Raw genomic sequence first — 16,098 nt, 5'->3', positions numbered from 1 at the left:
TCTGTCATCAAAAATGAGCCTTCAACGCTTTGTGAATGGCGGCACGATGTTCGAATTCCGTAAAATATATTTCTCTAAACCTTCGTACAAAAGCTGGGCAATTGGTGTATATATAAAATACAAGATGATGTAACTTAATATAATATAAACAATCGTTTAATTTTAATACCAATAAATTTGTTTGTTCCCAGATTAGTGCGTTTGAGTGCAAAGTGTACATAGATGAGACGTTAGTTCCCCCGGCGTCGCCACGCGGCTTGCAACTACAATTTGTAAGTACATTATCTATATTTTTTACGCATGTAATTATAATATTTTTATTTAGATATTATATGTGCACTTGTTAGTAGTACATCAAAAACTTGCTAATTACATTAATTAATAAATAATGTTGAGCTAAAGAAAAACACATAAATATTTTATTGGCGTGTCACACCAATAAAATGGCTAAATGGCGTACCAATTTTCACTTAATATTTTCAGGATACTGTTAGAGCTGATCCCAGTTACGCGTGTTACAATGTTACACCGTATTGCGGATGTAGATGCGTTGTATGTTTGTCATACAAAATCGATTTTAAAAGGCACTTTGTCATAGACCATCATATAACACGTCTTTGGAGTTAATTTCTTATAGACTCGTTCAGCAGCTTCACGTCGTTCCACGGCTGTTCCGATCTTTTGCGGCTGGTTACCAATTTTCAAAATAACTATTTTATTAATCAAAGCATTCATCCTTTAAATTGAATACCTACACTAAGTAAAAACTCGCTAAGTGATGATAATAATGGACCAAAACGGCAACGCTAACTCGACGAATTCAACGTCCAGACCAGTAAAACGACCAGAAGAGTTCTTTTCCTGGATTCGTCTTATAGGGAATCGAATCATAAACTAACTCTTCTCGCACTCTCAGCACAAATCGTTGAGCCACCGAGGTCACATTAAATACATTATTTACTTAAAATGTGCGAAGATTGTTTTTAAAAATAGATTCCGAAAAAAAAAGAAATAAAACGTAAAGTTGAGTTATTTTTCCAAAATGTTTTTGTATTACGTACGAAGTCACAATTTCTATTTCAGGCAACAATATGAATAATGAGACTCGTTGCTTTTGAACTAATTTATCAAATAAAAGCACCTTCGCAAGCATACGCACATTATCATCTGTATACAATGTACATTTTTAAACTTTCGTGTTGTATTAATATATATGTAACAAATATATATTTATATATGTACCTAATTAGTCTGTAACCCTTTGTATATACCTCCTGTTGCGCATGGCCAAAGAGTTATTGTGCCTGTGTAACCATTGATGCGTACATGCTTTGTGTGGCCCCAATTTCATGATCAATTTACTTTTACGCTTTTCGTACATGAGAGTACATAATATTTCTGTATTAAATTAAAGTTTATAATGGCATAGAATGTTCAACGACGTAAAGGGAGAGGATAGCCGCGTTTGAATTTTTATACTTTGATGTTAATTCGACGACAACAGTGGTCGAGCGGTTAGCACTATAGACGCTAGATGGAATGAGGCTATGAGTGGAAAAGTGATGTAACCCACATTATTTCTTAACTCTATTTTCATGTATAAAAAAAATTAATAATTAAAATTATAATATTTTAATTATATTTTTTTATACATGAAAATAGCAGGTAGTGGACAAGGTAATAACGGTCGCTGTGGCTTGCCCGCTCTCCCACTACAACGCTAGATATTGGGATGAACGGACGTGTGACACGCGCACATCAAATAATCAAACGCTGGCGATTCACAATGGCGACGAGTATCAAGAACGTAAATAGAATTGATAATTCTTGATAAAATTTTGTTTTAAAAAAAATTAAAATTTTGTTTAAAAGAAAATGAAAATTTTGTTTAAAAGAAAATGAAAATTTTGTTTAAAAGAAAATGGTGGTTGGTACACGGTCTGAGTAAATGTGCTAAATGTAAAATCTATATTGTTTGATTTGAAGACATTTAAGTCCATTAAGTAACGTATTATTATTCACACATCGTGCACTGCTCCGTGGTGTATTTCTATTACCTCGAGAAATAATATATACAAACCGATATCTACCGTTTGTTACGCTAGTCAACAATGCAAGTGCCAACCCCGGGTGAGTCGCCCCGGGCGCACGTACAGTACCCTCCCTATTTTCCAGATAGGTACCGTAGGCTGTAGGCACGTTCACTTCCCTTTGCGCATTGCACAGCTAGCGGTTGCCACCACTAAGCCGTCGACTCTAAGTCCACTACCAAATCTCATCATTGGTGGCGGAGCTGTAAAACACGCTCACTTCCCGACGCCGAAAAACGACGTCTCTCCAGTTCCCAATACCTAAACGGTTGGAGAGACCTGAGTATATCTAGCTTATCCTCTACTAGTTCTCCGGACTAGTGCCGGAAATGCCAGTGTCCTGCGACAATGTCCGGACATAGCTTCCAACTTAAAGGGCAACTCACATGCCCCGCGCGTCTTCTCGCTTCAGGTCCTCAACTAGACTGCTACTGAGACGCGCTAGCTGCGCACAAGACAGACGCCCCGGCCACATGCTACCGGGGCATACCGAGTCCATACCCAAGTCCGGGTCCACTAAAGACGTCCGTGAAGACGTTGACGCCCGATCCTAGTCTTGCCGTCGAGCCCGTAATCTCCGGAATACCCTATCTCTCGGGTCGGTAGATAGGGACAATGCAAGTACCACCTAATATTTATCAAAAGAAATATTTGAACTCGTTTCGCTGATTCCATGGATATCCCCACACCTCACCTCCTAAAATCTTAACTCGCGTTGAAATACGTCGCCTTAAACATTTAAAACCACCAAGTACAAACCATTTATCACATTTTACAACATTAATTTGCACAGTATAACGCAAAAGGGAAATTACCATTGAATGATATGCAATCGCAAACAATGTAACAATTGAACTTGTGAAGCCTAACCCAGACCTCAGTCTTTAAAAACCCATAAAAAAACCGATGATCGTAAAAGCAATAATTTGAATTCTTTATAATAGTCGCGCGATAAAACGTGTAATCACCGCGCTTCCGCGGTGTTGCGCAGTAAAAATGTTAAATAACCTCGGATACACATCTTCACGCGAATTACTGACTTGTTAAATAATTTTTACGATAAGTATTCCTTTCAAGTTTACGATTTCAAGATATTTTACTATCGGATGCATAAATATGCTTTATTTTTTAAAACCTAAAATAGTTATATATTCTTCTTGGGCCTTTAGTCACTCACTGCTGAGTGTAGACCTTTATTTACACGACATTCTCTTCGATCTTGGGCTACTTAACGCCCTCAGTGACCTAACAATTTACGTTGTAGGCGCTGGATGCGGAGGTCCTGGTTTCGATTCCCGTTCGATTCCATTCCATTTGGGAAAATGAACTTTTTTCAATTGGTTCTGGTCTGAGTATTCTGAGAAGTGCCCCAGAATTTCGTTGCTCTGGTGCTCATAGTACAGGGAATTCCAGGTTTTTGTAGTACTTTACCTTTCTTTTGATCTCAAAAGAAAGGTACTTGTTATAACATATAATACATATTTATCCTATTATTTGTGTGAGAGATCCATACCTCTTTAGAAAAGACCTGTGCTTAGCAGCGACGTACATAATGTGTCACATTCTCTAGAATATAAATCTTCTTTATTCTTCTACTACTTCATTCCACCAAAAAAAAAAAGAAATATAAATATTAGAAAAAGTATATCTCTAATAGGTAAGTATAACATAAGTAACAATTTATAGAGCATCAACGAAGAAAAATATTTGGGCATCTATTACATCACGGCAGTTTCTGCTTCTAAGAAATTAAGAAGGAAAGAGAGGAAGACCTAGATGAAGTTATTAAACTTTACGTTAATGGAACTTCTAGGAGGCGAGGCTTTAAGGCCGTAGTCCACCACCCTGGCCTAAAGGGTCGGGGACTTCACACTTTTTTCCGAGAGCTGTGTCGTGAAACTTCTTCGACGTGCAGGTTTCATCACGAAGTTTTCTTTCACCGAAAAAGCTCATGGTAAATTCCGAAACTCAGGTGCGTACCCAAATTTGAACCCACGGTCTCTGTTTGAGAGGTCAAACCATTAGGCTACCACGGCTTACGAATGAGTAATAGAGTGACGATTTCGATTAAACTTTATTACAATTATTAAAGTGACATTTCTAGTCAGCGGCTGATAGCTGTAAAGGTACCTCGGTGAGTAAAGAAAAACTTTCAATGAGTTCTCGTAGATGGCGCTACGGCAAAAAAGTCATTACAGGCCAGAATAAAGATCTGCAACAAACACGTAGAAAAATTCGTGAGGTTCGTTGGTTCGTTCCGTGGCTTTGTTGGCATAGCATCTAGCACGATTTGTTAGGAGACGTTGGTTCGAATCCGGCCGGATCACAGTGGCTTTTTTCTAAGTGTTCGTTCATTGTTTAATAATTACAACAAACTAGTGGAGTAATTTCACAAAAAATAATTGAATATCATGTCTAGACACAATAGGGACAAAGGTAATGTTGTACCGTATCAGGAACTCTAAAGCCCAGGCGTTGAATACAGTCGTTGGCTATTTCTCTGTACTAGCAACAAGCTCGTAAATAAAAAAAAACTTGTTACTAAACCTAATGTATTTTACATTAAATCCATTAGTGAGCTAAACCTGTTTTAACGTTTAACCAAATAATATATGCTTTTGTTATTCTAACAGACAATAGTGTCGCCTAATACGTATTCAACCGTTAGTTACACCCAGTGTCCGGAACTTCTTAAAGATGAAGTCAATTACAGTTACATATATAATATATACATATAAACATACCATTGAGACTGCGAATTGGCTAACAAATAGAACTTATAATATCTGAAGGTAGCATGGATGGAACACGAACTGTATAGCAAGTTTGTTCATTCAAGGAATTCTTTAAAGATGTACAGAAACTGGCGGTTTAAATACTGGTTTACACGAGTTAAGTAATACGTGGTCATCGAGTATATAACCAGAAATAGAGACGAAATGTCATTTAATTTGTTTGTAAACTATTCTGCCAAATCATTATTGTGACAACTGCGCTCCGATTGACCAGCCCGAATTCGAAACAATTGACGGGTGTCGTCAATTGTTTCACTTCAAATCGCCCAGTTTAACTTGAGCTTTGCTATAATGGACCTAAATTGCAAAATTACATATTTAATATTTAATTACCGATGAAATTTGATTCGTTTGTTTTGTGATTAGATGTTTTGCTATTTTGCCCACACCACACCGAATGGAACAGCCCTCATTGTGAGAGATAGTCTTTATTACAATAAATACAGAATACTTTTGGAATATACGGAGACGTACACATAGGTCAGTTGTTGGCGCTGTACTGTTTCAGTTTTCTAATTTGTGATTTCAGCGCAAACGAGAGTCGATATTTAAAAGTGATATAAGGCCCATTTACCTGATGAGTTGCCAGGGATGGATGGCCCTTATTTCGTCTCTATTTCTGGTTATATACTCAATGTACGTGGTAAGTGGTATCACATGCGTAAATCTTTGAACTAGTCGAATTCACTAAGCAAAGTTATTGAATTTCCCACTGCTGAACACGGGCGTCCTCTAAAAAGAGGGCTTAGGACATTGTTCGCTGCGCTGGTTCAATACAGGACTTTGGTACCTTTTTTATGATACCAAGTTATGGGACGAACAAATCGTGCGAGGTGGCAAACGACATGCCTTAGAGTTTTAAATCGCAAAGATCTGAGGAGCATTGCCACTGCGCCCGTCACCCTGAGACATAAATTGAAGTGGGACTCTTCTCGGGACTCGTGCCTGAAATTTCACCGGCATCTTTACCATTCAAAACCGAAACGCATTAATGCGCAGTTACTGCTTGGCGGCAGAAATTGGTAGGGTAGCAGTACTTCCCTGGACGAACTCGTGTTTATGTAGGTGTATATTTCAGTCATATTTACGAGTATATACGTCTTTATATTAAATTTAAATTTAAATTGTAATAAATTTGTTGTATTATAATTAGACCCGCAGACTTTCTTTTTTCACCACAGCTAGGGTTAAAGATAAATTTGTTTTTTGTTGCCAGGTTGGCTGGAAGAGATATCTTCTAGCGATAAGTTCAACTTTGTATATGTTCTTTGTAATATGTAATTTTTAATGTCTTTTCTTTGTGCTGTAAAGAATTATTTATTATTATGTCCCACTCGGCAAGTTCATGAAGAAAGTTATCAAGAATATGACGTAATGTATTGGAAAAGGAATATATAATTCTACTTACGTTTTTCATTCACGCTTCATTTGTTCGGAATCGAGTTTTCTTCGTTCATATAAAATTAAGCCTTTGTTAACATACATACGTGATTTGATTTTTCTAGTCTGATGTTGCTTATCTAATGCAGCAGTGATAGTCCTGTGGGAGTTACCTATTTATATTTTATACGATTTTGTCGAACGACTAACTCGGTAAAAGAGAAAAAATATATAATATGTGAGTACATAAAGCGTGTGTCATTTTGAGTCAAGTAGTTGAGTAGATATCTTTTAGTTGCTTTTTACAATATTCTAACGACGGTTTTATTAACGTGTAGAGAATCAAATTTTACGTTCAACAATGGTATAATCTTGAATTTCACATATTTTGAGTAATAGCTGTGCGATCTGTAATCCCACATACTTTTGAGGTCGGTTTTTGTTTATAAAAAAGTTACGTGTATTCTTTATAGGTACTAGTATACAAATATAACGATACTTACTACGATTCTACTTGTCAGCCAACAAAACGAACAGTGTCAGTAAACTATTTTTTTTAACTTAATAACATTTTTTTCTTTAAACATTTCTCTACGGTTAGGCTAAGGTAGGTAGAACAGTTGTTGGTCAGAGCGGGAAGTCTGCGCATGCCTCACGCCCAAATCGGGCGAGCGACCTGCGCAGGTACCGTTATCGTGCGGATGCTGGGACGTGCCTATTCTCGACGTCGCGATGTCTCACCTTGGTCTAATAGTACAAGTTGTAATATCTCGGCAAACATTGCAGAAAACGCCAAACTTTTTCTTACTTAGCTTTGAATAAAATAAAACGGAAGTACTTACAATTATGTTAGTAAAATAATTGAAAATGTAGCAATGTTAGTATATTTTTTTATCGAGAGACTAAAACGAGCTAATGTCTATATACCCGAGGTGGTTAGACGCCCGAGCGAGAGTGTCTATGACTCCGAGAAAAAAAAATTTCAATCTATTTCCCTGTTCAACAAAATTACGAGCCAAAATACTGAAGTTTCCGCGGTATTTTCTTTTTCAACCAGACGCAGACAACAAACGCACTAAGGCGGGAAAATATTAAGGCGCCACCTACTACAACTACTACTGGTTGTTTAAGTTTGGTTACTCGAAGTAAATTAAAAAACTAGGTACTTTTTACTCCCTAAGGAGTAAAGAATGCACTTTACTCTAGTTATTAAGGCTATATTGACGTACTTTTGGAGCATGAGAAGTGAAAAACTATTTTATTACATGCATGAAAGTACACCTACTGAAGATAGCCGAGTCCATTCTATTTGCTATCATCTGCAGGATTAAATTGTCGCTTCCCCGCAATCGCCGCACAATAATCGCTGAAGCCCGCTGGGTCTATGTAGAAAACTAATTTTTCTACATTTTCTACGGTCTTTTTGGTACCGTCGTCTTTTCCGATTTCCATAACACAAGTGCTTTAGTTACTTATTTTGGGATCATAGTAAAGTATGTGATGTTGTCTAATATTTGTTTATTTAGCAGTAGCAGAGCTCCTTGTGAAAGAAAGAGTTCGTCCAGGGAGGTACTGCTACTTTATCTATTTCTGCCGCCAAACAGTAATGTTAGCATTACTTCGTTCTGGTTTTCAAGGGTAAGGGAGCTGGTGAAATTACAGGCACATGGGACTTGTCAACTTATGTCTCAGGATGATGGGCTCAGTGGCAGTGCCCCTCAGATCTTTGCGATTTAAAGATCTGAGTGGCACTGCAACTGTTATGGGCAGGCGTGTAGCTTGCCATCAGGCGCACGACTTGTGCGTCCTTGATATTATAAAAAAACTATTTCCAGTCCAGTCAGATCGAAGGAATTTCGCTTTTTGTTCGATCTTAGTATGAATAATAATAACAAAGTACGTAATTAACATTTTCCGTCGTTCTTGTTGAAGGGGCTATGTAAATCTATAGGTAGAAACAAACTATGTATCATGTTAGAGGTTATGTATATTCAAGACAAATTCCACCCACAATAACTTTACACACGCACAGTTATGTGGAATGTATGGTTTCTCAATGTTTATCATAGCTGTTAGCTGAACGGGACAGCCTTCGCACTTCGACTGATGACAACGCGGTGCGAAAATTGGTTTCTTGGAGTAGCATTGCCTGGCGCGGCAACAGGGTTAAACAGTGTTCATTCAAAACTTCTTAACGGGTCATACAAATATTTTACGACTCCCCATACAATCCTATAATGCTAGGATACTTATTGACCGTTCAGAAAAAGTCATTTGTTTCTGACACTTCACTTTATTACTAAATGTAACATTCTTTTATGTTTCTTAATATGAATAACTGCATTCACAGATTTTTTGGAAAACTCACCTAAACCGGAAATAGAACCAACTAAAAATACAAAAAAAATAAACACTCATTTTATTGTACTAATCAATAGGATTAATGATAACGATAAACTCTCTCCAATAAACGTTGAGTCTTACAATTAAATTACAGTTTTATGTTACAACGTAAATATTTTATAATTATTGAAATTTAGTGCTTATTGGACCTCCATTTTACGTCATGGAAATTGACGATGCAGTCTACGATAGAGCATTCACACCTTTATAATTCCTATTTACTGTCGCCTTCAAAACGCTCAAGTTGTAGCTTTCAGGAAACAAATCTGCAGCCAGGGAATTTTTTTTATAGTATCAAGTGACGGGACGAACAAGACGTCGGCTTGATGGTAAGCTACACGCCTGTCCATAACAGTTGCAGTGCCACTCAGAGCTTTAAGTCGCAAAGACCTGAGGAACACTGCCACTGCGCCATCACCTTGAAACATAAGTTGACAAGTCCCACGTGCCTGTAATTTCACCACCACCCTTAACCCTTCAAAACCGGAACATAGTAATGCTGACATAACTGCTTGGCGGCAGAAATGGTAAGGTAGCAGTACTACCCTCGAGGAACTCTTTCATAAGGATATCTACTGCTACTACAGGGAATTCCAGTCCATACTTGTACTCCATAGAAATTTGAAAGCGTTACGCTTTTTGCGAATCCTATAAACGTGCACAATACCGTGGTGGAACCTCGGCCTTCGTCTAGTTGTAGATATTTTTTTAAAATCAAAATTGTAAGATGGATGGTATCCATTAGCGCTAAAGGATCGATTTAACATATACAAAGAACAAACACATTGAATATTTTATTCCGCTATTTAAATATTTGTTTTCAAACTTGTCTAACATTTGTTAGCGCCGCCCTCGCGTTACACGAATCTAAATTACCAATGTCTATTTCACTCGTAATGCTAATAAATAACATTCACCAACACTACTCTAATACTTACAAATAGAGAAACTTGATAACATTATCTGCCCAAAAAAAGCGACAATCCAAGTTACTCAAGCAACAGTTGCCAAATACGTAACTCAATCGTAACTTCGACAGTAAAAACATCATTTCAACGCCTCCGCAACATACAAAGAGGTAGAAAAAACATTCCTACATAAATAATGTTATATAATGATAGTTTTCGTAGCGAATATCAATGTAAAGTTGCTATCCACTGCGTCTATGATTAATTGATTGATATAGATATATTAAAAAAAAAAATTATGATTACAAACACACTGTTGGAGACATTATCACCTGATGTTACGCAACGATGTGACCAAGTAAATAATAATAATAGTAATAATAACGCAACACACTCATAGCCCCGCACTAGGGGAACCCGGTATCGCGGGTGTCATGGACACACACAGACAACCACAAATTACACCCAAACTCACGAGAGATTTAAATGTAGGCCGTACACATTTTTCATTAAATTATTAATTACAAATTAGGGAATTGTCTGTACTATGAGCCCCAGAGCAACGGAATTCACTCCGCGGCACTTACCGGCACACCCAGACAAGAACCAACGTAGAAAAGCTAGCTAGCATAGTGCAAATCGTTTTTTCATGATGTCAAGGGACGGAACAAACAAGTCTACGCCTATCCATGACAGTTACAGTGCTTTAAATCGCAAAGATCTGAGGGGCACTGCCACCGCGCCCGGCACCCTGAGACCTAAGTTGAAAGTCCCATGTGCCTGTAATTTCACCAGCACCCTTATCCTTCAAACCCGGAACACAGTACTGCTCACATTATTGCTTAGTAGCAGAAATAGGTAAGGTTGCACCAAGGCAGCACTTATCTGGACGAACTCTTTCACAAGGAGCTCTACTGTTACTAGGTTACGCCCTAATGAGTACCAGAGTAATAAAATTAACCGGAGGTACTGATTAGAACACCCAGACCACAACTAATGTGGGAAAGTCCATTTCCGGAATTAGTCCTACCGGGAAACGGAGGCTTCCTTTTCAAACGCCCATAGTGCTAACCGCTGGGCCTATTGTTATAGGTCGTTTATAGTATGTAGTTCCAGGAATTACCTACTTGCCATGAAACCAGATAATTGGTATGATTGTCTGGCACAGGTTGTTATTATATTTACTTTTTTTAAACTTTTCACGTAAATCAATTAGTCAGCTGATGCTGGTTTGTATTAGAAGACAAAAAATTACTGCCAACTGTATGAAAGTCGTAGAACAACAGTTGTTTTATTCGCAGGGACGTTAATTAATAACAACCCTGTCTACAAGGGACATTTAAAGGTTATTCATAATTAGATCATTATGGCGCATCCACACATGCCGCCGGGTTTCAGACCGCCTTGCCGCTGAATGCAGGCCGCCGGCTTTACCGGCGGCCTGCAGATGCGGTTGCAATTTTCGCAGTAGTGTTGTTAAATTATGTTATATATGAATACGACTACACTACCACTCCGTATCGAAGCCGCAAGCAAACTGCCGCCGGCAACCAAAAGCCGCGCGTGTCGCGGCTGAGATGCGGCAAATGCCGGCGGCACGGCCGCCGGCCATGCCGCCGGGCATGTGTGGATGCGCCATTTCGCAACAGAGTATCTCTACAAACATAAACCTTGCTCCCTGGAAGAGACATGAACTACATAAAGTCACTCGTACCTGTGACGGCGCTGGCTCTCGCTACTCTTTAATCTTGAACATCAATGCCTTTTTGCACTAGAAGTTGCAAGTAAGTCATCTTCATGATCATCAACTCTTCCTCCGCTGGGTACGGTCTCCTAAAAAGAGAGAGTTATTGACCACGACATATTCCACGATTTCGAAGAATTTTGAGAACTTTCACCGACATGCAGGTTTCATCACGATATTTCCCTACACCGCTTAGATTCGTAAAGACTCACTGGTGGAAATTGAACCTAGGACCTCCCAAACATATAAAGTTTTTCCATGTACCCTATCGCTGTTTTTTAAATTAGCAATAGGGATCACCAGTTCAAAATATTTTTAATATGCCGTGTAACAGAGTGTATTTTCACGAACCACGTATATAATTACTATTCAAAGTGCGTTTATTGCATCTCGCACTAGCGTAATCAGTTACAATGTGTTTGCATTTTGTATAATTTCATGTTTTACGATTTATTACAATGATGTATTTACTGTATAATGTCCTTCATTTTTCGTACAAAATAAGGAATACAACTGCGGTTTTATGTCGATGTATAGCATGATAATATTTGTACCTTTTGAATCTATAATTTAATGTCTTTGGTTGTATCTGCCAATTGGTATTAATGCTATAACTTTCGTAGACATCAACTTATAAAAATTTAATGAATAAGTATATCCACGCCCACGACGACCCACACCGTGATCGTCGCAAAGCAATGCGCTGTTATTTGATACGCGCGTCGCAACCAAACTGGCAGTCATGATACGCATCGAGGAAGCGACACGGATTTAAAATCGGTACGTTACAGACAAACAAATGTGAACCCGTCATTAAAGAGGTACCAACTAGCTTATTTGTGATACTAGTAGTGTCGATGCTAGTAATCACTAAGCATAGTATTTGACAGTTCGATCGACGTTTTACACCGTACTGTTAGTTCTTTTTCTTAACCATAGCACAGAAAACCTTGTAACATTAACATCCCTGATTGGTTATTTGTTATGGCATCTACAACAGTAGCGCCAACATGATACCTCGCATTCATTATAAATTGTAATTATCTATAGTCATAGTCAAGAGTTAATTTTCCGTGTTAAGGACACGCATTGTTCTGTCACCTCAACTTCAATAATCCTATAGACAAAGTAGCATTTCAGTTATATCGTTGTTCGAAAAGTAATAAACAAAACAACCACAAAGTGTTCTATAAATTAAAATAAGAAACTAGCATTACATCTTAAGTTTCTTATAACGGAACCCATTTGCCCTTGAATACCGCTATTATTACCTAAACCACATATAATATTTGCAAAAAGTGCCGTTGAAAAAGTGGTTATTTTTGTGGACGTATGCAAAAAGTGTAATAAAAGATCATCCGTCACGACAATTTCAAAATTATTTTTATGTAATAATGTAATTGTATTAACGGAACGAACTCAAATCAATGAATTAAACGATATATGTTTAATCATTTTAATAACCTCACCTTCCATAGCTAATAGATTCTTTTTTTGGTAAGCGTGGTCCTTCCATTTCGTCACATATTTGTGTCTATACCCATTATCAAATTGTTTAAAAAAAATTAAATATATTTTTTTAAATAGACCGATGGTAAATTTTTCACGTCTTTCGACGTAACGGTTAACGAATCAGAATCTCATTGCGCAGTTTAACAGAAGGCCGAATGGAGACAAAGCCCGTATCGAATTAAATAAACAACCGAAAACATAATTAGCGATGAATAATCATTTTACACAGGTAGTAGAAGGGCGACCGCGACCGTGTGGAATTTGTAATGGCGGTATTGTTTATATATGTATAATATTTCTTCGATAACAATGTCAACCTTATACAGTCGTCGTAATAAAAATTTTTGTATTTATGAACTTACGTGCATTTTAGTAACAACCTACTATAATTACCTAACCTCCATGGAAGTTATAGATAGTAGATAATACCTTCTCCGGAAATAGCCCAATTGTTGTAATGTATTTTTTTATGTGTAATTTGCAATTATTTAATTATTAATACAAAGATCGAACACTCAGAAAAACTAAGTACAAAGACACGACGCAAGCACATAGAAAAATTCGTGAGGTCCGTTGGTTCGTTCCGTGGCTTAGTTGGTATAGCGTCTGGCACGGTATGCAAGAAGACGTCCGTTCGAATCCGACCTGATCGAAAGAATTTTTTTCTGAGTGTTCGATCTTTGTATTAATAATTATAACAAACTAGTGGAGTAATTTCACAAAAAAATAATTGAATATCAATTCAATAAAAATTTAATTAAGTATTGCAATTATTTTATTTTTTTTACTAGATTAAGAAAAGTTTTGTAATTGTAAGTAAAACTTTTTCTATTTTGTAGAAAATGTAATATCTTCCCGATCTAAATCGCGTATAATCGTTTTTTCAAACAAACGCGACAGGCGACTTTGAATGAAAAAAAAAACCTAAGAACTCGATATTTAACTATTTTGTTTTGATTTTACATTTTGCCTTTTATTTTTAATCATTACGGAATTTCTGAGGGAGATATTATACTTACATAGAGTAGAATATATCCATGACCACGATTTTACGCCAATCTCATACCATAAAATAGAAATAATATAATCGTCACATTGATTAAACACTACAAAATATTTGTAAAGCAGATTTTTTTTATAATATCAATTGACGGGACGAACAAGTAGTGCGCCTAATGGTAATCTACACCCCGCCCATAACAGTTACAGTGCCCTCAGAGTTTTAAATCGCATGTGTAGTAGATATAAATATGTTGTGGGTATTTAGAAATAAATATGCATGTGAGTTAATAAACCAGTCGTATGTCATCAGTTGTTTAATTTGGACACATACATTACTACAGCATGTATCTGAGGGGTGCTGACACTGCTGTCACTGTCAATGGTGACATTACTACTTGGCGGCAGAAATAGGTGAGATGGCAGTACTCCCCTTTTTTTACCCGGAGAAATGCGTTACGCATGCCCGGAGGAGGCGCGGGGTTATGTGGGACTCTCTCTCTAAGAAGAAAGGCCTACCCACTAAAACTCCGGTGTTTCTCCACGCACCTTGTGGCGGGAACGCGGCGACGCTTCTGCATTCTTCCGCGAACCCACCGGTGCCGTCCGTTTGCACGGACCCTCCCAGAGTCCAGGGTGGGAATAGTTCACCCTGTTCTCCTAGTCGTAGGGGACTGCCTGGAACATGTGGCAGCCCGCTACCGTCGCCAGGGTTCCTTATATTCGAGCGGCAGGATTCCCCAATCCTGACGCCTGAGGACCTCTTCGGGGGCGGAAGCAGGTGGTCATATAAGCCCGCCTTCTTCGCCCCATTCTCCTCCTGCGGATCGGAGCCGAGAGTGGATCGTCCTCTCGACTACGCTCTGCGGCCTCCTTCTGCGCCATCACTTCCTCGCAGAATGAGGCCATCGCCTCTCATGACGCCACGTCGGCGACCATGGCCTTGACCACGGCCGACAGCGAGAGGTCATTTCCCACCACTGCAGCGAGGGAAGCGCGTTGTAGCGCCCACGCTTGGCACTCTGCGAGCGTATGGTCGGCAATGTCCTCACTGCAAGAGCAGTGGTGACATGCCGGCAGTGGCTCTCTACCGACTATGTGGCACAGATACCTGCCGAAGCTACCATGTCCCGACAGGATCTGCACCAACCGGTAAGTGAGCGAACCGTGCCGCCTGCTTACCCATTCCTTGAGAACTGGACGAATAGCCGCCACAGTCCGGTCGCCCGCGCTCGGCTGCTCCAGCCGACTTCGCCATTGCGCCAGCACTTTCCTTTGGGCGGATCTCCTCCACCTCATGACCTCCTCGGGGGTCGGTCCTTCTTCCTGTGCTCGTGCGTCTGCGTATCGCCTATACACCTCCGCAAGGACCCCAGCCACCTCAAAGTTCTCCCCTACGGCTGTGACCAGGGTGTCGTCCGCGTAGCAGAACACCTGGAGCCCGGAAGGAAGGGCGCCCCACAGGACCCAATCATATCTGATGTTCCACATCCCTAAGACCGTCAATGTGGAACACCGCACCGCATGATCCTACGGCGAATAACGACATCCCGCCCCATGTATTGGATGGGTCTGTCGCTGAGGTAGGCCCCGATGATTCTTTTTAAATAATGAGGCACTCGGTGATACCGAAGTGCCTCTGAGATGCACCCGAAGGGCAGCGTATTGAACGCGTTGGCAATGTCTAGAGAGACTGCCAACAATACGCCACCAGACGCCACGGTTTCATCCGAGAGCGCTTTGACGCCCATGATCGCGTCAACGGTTGATCGGCGCTCTCGGAATCCAAACTGATGATCTGACAGATCGGAGCCTACACTGTGCAAGTGGCGAACGATGCGGGAAGCAACGATACGCTTAAAGAGCTTTCCCACATTGTCCAGCAGCATAATTGGGCGGTAAACAGACGGAGAGTCTGCGGGGCGCCCATGCTTCTTGAGGAGAACCAGTCTTCCCTCCTTCCAACAGGTAGGGAATCGATCCGACGTGAGACACAAGTCAAGTAACCCGGTTAGATGGGCCCCCAACACGTCCAGCACCGAGGCCAAGACTCGACCCGGCACTCCATCAGGCCCTGGAGAAATGCGCTTGACTCGGAGCCTAAGCGCGGCATGGCTAAATTCCACCGACTGTTTGGGAGGAACCTCAAGCTTGGAGAGGCCACCTGCAGAGACTTTCGGATCTCGCTGTAGAGGCCGTGCAGCATGTCTTCCGTCTCTTCGTTTCGGACCCGCAAACTCCGGTACCTGGTGAACTCTCGCCGCGCA

General features: G+C 39.7%; 1 protein-coding gene across 5 annotated transcripts in view; it reads left to right on the top strand.

Annotated features, from left to right (window-relative positions):
• LOC113228840 (protein kinase C and casein kinase substrate in neurons protein 2) overlaps positions 1-16,098 on the top strand; it is a 193,779-nt gene that overhangs the window by 32,172 nt on the left and 145,509 nt on the right. For all 5 annotated transcript variants that reach the window (XM_026462253.1, XM_026462255.1, XM_026462254.1 and 2 more), the window contains exon 2: positions 192-272. The gene's annotated coding sequence lies outside the window, so the exon portion shown is untranslated. The remainder of the gene's footprint in view (positions 1-191; positions 273-16,098) is intronic.

Source organism: Hyposmocoma kahamanoa, unplaced genomic scaffold (genome assembly GCF_003589595.1).
Source record: "Hyposmocoma kahamanoa isolate Upper Pololo Valley unplaced genomic scaffold, ASM358959v1 244, whole genome shotgun sequence".
Classification (NCBI taxonomy): domain Eukaryota; kingdom Metazoa; phylum Arthropoda; class Insecta; order Lepidoptera; family Cosmopterigidae; genus Hyposmocoma; species Hyposmocoma kahamanoa.
This window is presented reverse-complemented; position numbering and strand designations above follow the sequence as displayed.